Below are 8,847 nucleotides of genomic sequence, written 5' to 3'. Positions count from 1 at the left end.
ATTAAATAGTCTAACGATGTAGATATAAAACAGTGAAGAAATTCAATATTTATAACTGAAGTAAAAACTTGACGAGTTGGTAGAAAACAAACGACGTTAGAAAAAGTGAATAGCAATTTATATTTACTTACAAGAGAAGCAGCCTTCTTTTTTACAGTTGAGAGAACTTACTAGGACAGTTCTTGACGAAAATTGAGAGAGTATACCATAATATAAATAAAACGATAACGCTAAGCCTATCATAATGCGGGTCTACAACGTTACTAGTCATTCCAGGGTTGGAATAAGAAGCCGATGACTTCTAAATGTTAATTATCCATTAACATCTGGAAATATCTGAATGCTATCGGCCATTAACATCGTTTTTGAGAAAAGCCACAAGGAGCACACACACAGATAAAACGGAGATTATGTTCTTTGACGATCGTTTTCTTTGTTTTTTATTCTGGTCAATGTCTTTCCAAAAAGTTCTGTAACACCCAATCTTTTTTATTAACATTTTCTTTGGACAAAATATCTGGTATCTAACATTCAAGAACCGTATATTCAAGGTACGTGTGTAAGTGTTTAATGTGATCAAACAGTAAACTGAAAGATACTACATTATACATGGAATAGTTCGTAACGTAGTCTATAACAAAGATAAATAAACCAAAACAAACTTTTATTTTTTATCAGCGTCAACTATTAAAAAAAACAAAGTTGATGAGAATGAAAACAAGTAACAAATATAAATAAGTAGATAATCATAATATTATTAAAAAGTAGCACACTTCAGTACGTAATATGTAATATGCTTGGAAGGATACAAGCGTTTAAAGTTTTTAAATTGTCTATTTCGGTTAATATAGGTTATTCTTTGTAAAATATGTGGCCGTAAAGATAGTACAAGTACCCAACATTTTTCTTCTCTCAGAATCTTTAGCGATGATGTTTTTGTACGTTCACAAGAAGTGGTAATTTTTTAGGGTGTATTGGTGATGATACAGTATGTGGAACAGTTTTATTAATATATTCAATGTTCCTTAACCACAGTGAAGTGATATTTGGTGAGTACTCACAATATTTTAGGATGTGTCAGACCTTGCGTTGTATGAAGAATAGGATTATATCAGTGTGTCATAAATATTATTTTTGTAGCAGTTAATACATTTAGACGACAAAGCTGTTACGGTGCAAAAACTTAATTAGAATTACTTATGTATCTACTGCAATATTTGTACTTCTTTCAGTTAAGGACATATTTAGAAATGCATGTAACTTACACTGTTAAATGTGTATTGTTAAAGTCCAGCTTATTCAATAAATTGTAGAAGATTCTGTAGGGTATGTATTAACATTATAAAGGCATGTAAAGATTAGTATTGTTGTACAAGGTGAGATTCTAAAAAAATCATTTTGAAATTTAAACAGATCAGTTTCCTTCAAGCAAACGAAACTTCGAGCTGATCCATTACGTTCATCATTGTAAATCACCAATGAACTGTCAGTATGATAAATATTCACAATATCCCCGTAGGATCCAAAAAGTATCTGTGAGCGAGAAAAGAATCCACGGATATCTTCACTACTTTCGGTGCTAAGAAGACATGAGACAAAATTATTAGACATTTCTTTTTCACCCAAAATTAGACGAGATGTTTCTCAGTTTTGTAAAATTAATCAAAAATTTCCTGTTGCTCTTTTTAAACAAATCATAGCTTTCGAAGAGCCCCTGAGTCGTATGATTGTTCATTGTGTTGAGTCTTCATCTGTGTTAAAGCACTTTCACGTGCTATGTAATTTTATGATGATGAGGCTATTTTGATATATTGGGTTATATACTGTCATGATTATTGAAGTTGTTTAAATACTCTATGAATTGATATGTATGAATTATTAAATGAATGAAAATAAACAAACTGACATAAACAGAGCAGTATATTTAAATACTTTTCCTATGGTCTATAGGGGCATTATAATGTGACGGCCAATACCATTATAAGTTAAAAGTAATCCAAGAGCTAGCTAAGAGTTCTGTTGACTAACTACCTTCCCCTAGTAAAAAACGAAAAATAGACGACTTGTACAGATAGCCTTCTCGTAGGTTTGTGCTAAACTTAAAACACAAACACTTGGTCTAGCTATTTTCAGAGCTATTAGTCACACAGTGCTTATAGACTAAGTACCTAAACTGAAATGACAAGTTCTAGAAGGATGCTTTATCCGTTGTCTTATTTATCGGAACTGTTTCGGAAATACAAAGTGATATTTTGCAAAGATATAATATATTACATTGAATACAACAATTGAAATAAATTAATATCTCATAAAAACAAATAAACTAATTGACTAAGGCCGTTACAAAAAATTATTTATCCAAATGAAGGTGTAATGCTGTCAACATGGATGTAAATAAGGTAGATTCGTTGTTTGTAGTATCTTGTTCAATAGTTACTGAAATCAGATTCATTGTAAGATTTGATTTTCGAGGTGAAACAAATACCTCTGAGGGTATGTTCACTTTAAAAAATAATAGTGATATGGTATTTTAGTAAATTTGAGGAGTCTTGGAATATGGATTAATGCACTCACTACCACACATTAACACCTTGCAATCCCCCCCTCATAAATATAAATATTTTCCAGTATCTCCCTTACTTAACCATACTGAACCGGCATGGCCAAGTGTGTTAATACGTTCGACTCGTAATCCAGTGTCAGAGCAGTTGATAGGTTTTACTTGATGAATTTTTTAATTTGTATTTGCAACACCACAAAAAGCTAGAAATTCATTAGTCGACAAGTTAAATTAAGACAGTGCCCAAACAAAAAGTTATAACTTTGGCAACAGTTCTGTAATCTACTTTTGGAAATAATACTGGTCAACAAGTAGACATGTCTTGCCAGTTGCTGTTACGTATTAAGTACCACTCATATTAATCTAGAAGGGGAAAGACATCCTTGTTTAAAGAAAATATGAAGACACTGATGAAATAAGTTCCACTCAGAACAAAAAAATTCCATCGATAGTCCATCTGGATATTGGTTGTTGCCATACATGATATCTTTTGAATTTATTAAAGATATAAATATTTATGTAAACTTGTTAACGAGTGAACTATTACAGATGCTCAGACAGATAAAAGTTTCGTACTTTGTTACTTGTATTATTGAAAATAATGTTACAACATCATAAAACTAATTTATTTCAATGCAAAATTTTAAGAAATTACATTTTATTGCTTACATTAAAAGAAATATACAGACCTAAAATCGGATTGGCTAGCAGAATGCATTAAATATCGATCTACCGCAGTATAGGCACGTGCAATAAAACAACAGCAGAGACATCTTTAATAAGTTCTAGGTTTATTTAGCTTTAAAATATTTCAAACCAAAAGATGTGTGTAACCCTCTGACCACTTCTTTATTTATTCAGTATTTATTCAGGTTGAATTTAAATCATAAATGAAATCATGCACGTTGTACAAAACTTTAATTTTGGCTTTAAATTTACATACCATCTTTCGATAGATGTACAGTATCTTGATATTAAAATTATCTATTCACACTGATAACTGTTAACATCTGTTAAATAATGCTTTCAACAACAAAATGAACTAGTGGAAACAATAATATGATTTTTACTTCAAATATAACACCCTTTTGGATTAATCCACAGTTTACAAATATCCCACATCTCTTAAGAAGTTAGTGTTGAATAACGCCACAGTGATAAATATCTCCTTGTTTTGTTCGACGTTTATTGTAATAAAGCTGTTGTTAGTGCTCTAACATCTTTATTTAAAATATTTCGAAAAATGTTAAATTTATATATATTGATATATATACATATAAAAAATATCATGTATTACAATAGAAATTCATGTTATTATGGAAAGAAATACTAGTGAAATACAATTACATTTTCACAAAATTTGGATATTGAAAGTGCGTTTCTAAAGTGTATTTTCACAAAATTGTTACCTGTTACGTGGAAGAAATATTTCTTTTATCAACAGCTACAACAAAATACTTAAACGTCTTTAAAGTAATACAGAACTTATTTAAATTATATAAAAATATAAACATGAAACTTGTGGCTTTAAAGTGGTTAAACTAATGTGAGAGGGACAGTACTGGTATAATTTTCTTACTAATTTTACCTTAGAATTATTAATATTGTAATTGTGGATTTTTGACTAAAGCACTTGTCAAGGTTTGTTCACAGTAATTAACGCTAGAAACACATATATCCTGCCCTAAAAATTATTTTAATTTATGTTTTATTAGCTTCATATTTTATAGAAAAATTGGTATTTATGAAAAATGAAACTTACATCAAAGAATTATCATTTCTTGTACAATTTAAAACAAACATTGGTATTCAATATCTCTGTTAAGGTTTAAGAATATTCTTTAGTCTTTAAAAACTGAGAGAAAATTAAACTGTGTTAACCAAACAATCTCATACATAAGAAATAACATTCCCTGATCGTCTCTTAAAGACGCTACCTCTATCATAACAATTTCTTTTACTTAATTTGTATTTAAAATAAATCATTTATATTAATTTTACATCACAATTGAATTATTTTCTTTGTATTTCCTAATTTAACTATAGATGAATTCTCGTGATCAACCAACGTCAGAGAAGTCAATTGAAACTTTTACCATTCATAATGCTTTAATTTTCTTATGAGGAAGATATCCAATTTGAACATGTAAAAAAATTGTCTTATAAGGAAAATATATCAGTTGAACATGAAAAAAAGATGTTTTTGGAACATTTCCATACTTGATCAGTTTCTCCGTTTTTATTTGGCAATAATGTACTGAAGAATATAAATTTATATATATGATCCAATAATTACATTAATTTAATAAACATAAGAAATTCATGTTAATATGGATAGAAATACTGGTGAAATACAGTTACATCTTCACAAACTTTGGATATTGAAAGTGTGTTTTTAAAGTACACTTTGACAAAATTGTTATGTGATACATGGAAGAAATATTAATTTTATCAACAGTTACAACAAAATACTTAAACGTCTCAAAGTAAAGTACAACATATTTAAATTACATTAAAGTATAAATATGAAACTTGTGGCTCTAAAGTAGTAAACATGATGCGAGAAAGCACAATTACTGGTCCAATTTTCTCACTCACTTTTCCATTAAAATTATTAATATTGTAGTTGTGGATATTTGGTTATCACACTCACCCACGTGTTTGACAGTAATTAAGGCTAGAACCATATACATCCATCCCTAAAAAATATTTTAATTTATGTTTTATTGGCTTCGTATTTTCAACATAAATAGATAGATGTGAAAATGAAACTTACTTTATAAAGTTATTTCTTGTTGTAGAATTTTAAAGAAACATTTATATTCACTATTTCTGTTCATGTTGAAGAATATTCTTTATATCGTTAAAAATTGAAAAAATAACAAAATTTGTAAACCACACACCTTCATACATAAGATATGATATTACCTAATCGTCTATCAAACGCTCTACCTCTGTCCTAACAATTTCTTTACTCTTAATTTGTATTTAAATTAAATCTTTAATTTTAATATTTCGGGTGAGATATTTTCTTTTGATTTCATATTTTAACTGTCGATGAACTCTCTTGATTCACTGATGATCTAAATTTCTCATCAGAGAATTCAATATAAACTTCTTACATTGATGATGCGTTTATTTTCTCATAAGAAAAGTATGCACGTTATTGTTTGGAATTAAGCACAAGCTACACAATGAGTTTTCCTTGTTTTGCACCCCACGGAAATAGAAACTCCGCTTTTAGCGTTGTAAGTCCGCAGACATACCGATGAGCCACTGTTGGGCTGAATTTGACACTTCAAAAAATGTTTTTAGAACATTTCCATACATGATCAGTTTCTTCACCTTTATTTGGCAACAATAAACTGAATAATATAAATTTATTTATTTGAAGAAATTGTCAAATTAACAATCCTAACAATAACTAACATCTGGCGTTAAAGTTATTAAGTATGTAGAAACTGACGAATTATGACCACGAAAAATAGAAAAATAGTTAATATTTAAGCATTTATGTACATTTATACATCCAACCTCGGTCTTTGTAAATGTTGGTTAAAAATATTTAAGGTCCAACATTTACTAGAATTTAACAAACATAAGAAAAGATTATAATCATAGATACTACGCAGAAAAATAAGATGTTTAGATTTAAAATATTATTTCAAATATTAATTGGTAACGAATAAAATCGTATCATTCACTTTTAACAACGTGAACGGTTGGCTGTTTAATATTCCCAGTAGTTTCTTCCAAGATGTTTTTAGAAAGCGTTTTCCAAGATAATAGTAGTTATCCTTGAGTATATATATCATTATAATTGTTAGACACATCTTAATATAGGCCAGTTCACTTTGTACCTAAGATACGTATTAAAATGTTACCTTTAGTTAAAAAATAACGTTATTTCAAGGAAACATGACAAGAATGTCTTTTCTTGATAAAGTGCTATACTATCCTGTGATTTCTATGCACATACAGCGAAGTACTTAAGTTCTTGTTAAAATTCTAAACAGCTACAGAGTATAGGAATGTAGTGCATGAATAGCTAGTTCATTAAAGGAAAGTTGACGAGCCTGGTGCCAGTTTAATAATATGGAGTCAATTTGGGCGTGTTTTTTTTATGAACTATCATCACACTTATAATCGAAGTTGATTTTCATTTCTAGTTGTTTGATGAACTTGTGATTCGTTCTAAACTTGTGTGATTACGTACATACAGAAATAAATACGACGTGTTTTTAATCGCATCCATATGAATATATTCTGTGTGCTTAACTACGTTTTTTACACAATTGGCATAGGTATGTTTTGAATTTCGCGCAAAGCTACACGAGGACCATCTGCGTTAACCATCCCTAATTTAGGAGTGTAAAACTAGAGTGAAGGCAGCTAGTCATTACCACATACCGCCAACTCTTCAGCAATTCCTTTACCAACGAATAGTGGGATTGACCGTAACTTTACAACGCTCCCACGGCTAAAAGAGCGTGTATGTTAAGTGTGACGGGAAATCGCACCCTCGACACTCAGATTACGATCGAGTACCTTAACCACCTGGCTATGCGGGACCTCCACGTGATGGATGTAGTAAAGTTCACACATGTAATACTGGCAGACGCTCTAAAACACTTGTGTTCATTAAGTTTAACCTTGATGCACGCCACGAGATAATAGATAATTTATCAGCACTTTTCTAACATGTACTTTGCTAAATACACGTATTTCCTTACTTCCAGTTCACAGATAAGAAGAGACATACACTTGGAGGTCATACATTTAGCAAGTTTTATCTTGAAACTCGTATTTTTTCTTATGATATTCTCAGTCTAAAAATCTAACCAGAAGTGGTGTCTATCGATTCACTCCATTAAAATAATAATTTAAATCACTCTCTACTCCGTAGAAACAATACCAATTTACAATATATAAAATTTTCCACCATGCTAAAGAAAAAAGGTTTTCGTTTTCCTTGGAACATTTCCATTCATCATTATCTTATCCATCTTCGTACTCTAATACAACATTGATATATATATGTACATTACTTTAATGTAATGATTTTGTTTTCCATATATTCAATAATCATTATTAAAACATTTGTTTCCTTACTATAAAAGTATCTTTTTTAATTTATGTTTTAACTGTTCATAATATGTTAATTTCACTCGAAATAAGATTTCATATACAACCTTTTGTAACATGTTGGAAAAATTTAAAATATACCAAAAAATTACATGTAATCTGGTAATTGTTATTTTTGTATTACAAAATAAAATAAACAAAGATATATAACAAGTTTCGAACCAAATTGTTGTAAAATTGGTTTTTAATTTTTTTAACACTTTTGTTCAGGAAAAAATTCAAGTAAATAACTTGTAGGAGAAGTAACAGTGTATACGTTTAGAAGTTAAAGTATTTTATGAGCATTTATATCACGCAGTTTTTCCATGTTAGTGGCTTCAGGAAAAACTAGAAACCGTCATGATGATACCACTCAGTATCCTCCAATTCTATTTTTTTCAACTCATACTAGCTGGTACAAGTCTCTGTGTCACCTATTAAGGTAATTGTAAACTGTGTGTGTGTTTCTTATAGCAAAGCCACATCAGGCTATCTGCTGAGCCCACCGAGGGAAACCTGATTTTAGCGTTGTAAATTAATTGTAAACTCAAACCAAAAGGGAAACACGATCAAGAAAAATGTAAGTGGTATGTAACTCTTGAAAATGTAATGTATGTAATTCTAATGAAAATGTATTTCTCTTCCATAAAATGAGAAGATAGTTTGGAAGTTCGAATCGCAATCTACGGGTCGCGGGTTCGAATACTCGTCACACCAAACAAACTTGTTGTTTTAACCATGTAATATTACGAGTAATATCACTATTTTTTTCATAAAACTGTAGGTAGTTTTTCTAGTTTTTCTCTGTTAGATTAGGGATGACTAGCGAGATAATCTTCTTCTAGCTTCAGACGAAATTCAAACCAAACCTGTTTACAAGACTATCAAACGGAAACATTGCATAAAGTTTTAGAAAATTCTGGAATACAATTGAAGGTATATTATTAACTAGATGTGATATGCTGGAATACAGCAAAGTAAAATATAGCGTACGATTGCATGAAATTGTTTAAATCCTGCTACCTAGATTACCAGCTAGTAAACAGCATATTTAATGGTTTTCATATCTACTTTTTTCAATACCTTGTTGTTTTTCATGACTGATCAATAGAACAGTATACTAATATTACTTTTTAGAATAATACTTTTTCTGATATTTATAA

General features: G+C 29.8%; 1 protein-coding gene and 1 long non-coding RNA gene across 2 annotated transcripts in view; one reads left to right on the top strand and one right to left on the bottom strand.

Annotated features, from left to right (window-relative positions):
- LOC143258044 (uncharacterized) overlaps positions 1-201 on the bottom strand; it is a 7,858-nt gene extending 7,657 nt beyond the window's left edge. Inside the window, exon 1 of the mRNA XM_076517070.1 lies at positions 132-201. The gene's annotated coding sequence lies outside the window, so the exon portion shown is untranslated. The remainder of the gene's footprint in view (positions 1-131) is intronic.
- A 192-nt stretch (positions 202-393) lies between these two features.
- LOC143258043 (uncharacterized) lies at positions 394-1,921 on the top strand. The gene is made up of 2 exons (XR_013032111.1): positions 394-551; positions 1,414-1,921. It is a non-coding gene; the product is annotated as an uncharacterized LOC143258043 (long non-coding RNA).
- Positions 1,922-8,847: the final 6,926 nt, after the last annotated feature.

The sequence above is a fragment of the Tachypleus tridentatus genome, chromosome 7 (assembly GCF_004210375.1).
Source record: "Tachypleus tridentatus isolate NWPU-2018 chromosome 7, ASM421037v1, whole genome shotgun sequence".
NCBI classification, from domain to species: Eukaryota; Metazoa; Arthropoda; class Merostomata; order Xiphosura; family Limulidae; genus Tachypleus; species Tachypleus tridentatus.
Note: the sequence above shows the minus strand (reverse complement) of the source record. Positions and strands in the feature narration are given on the sequence as shown.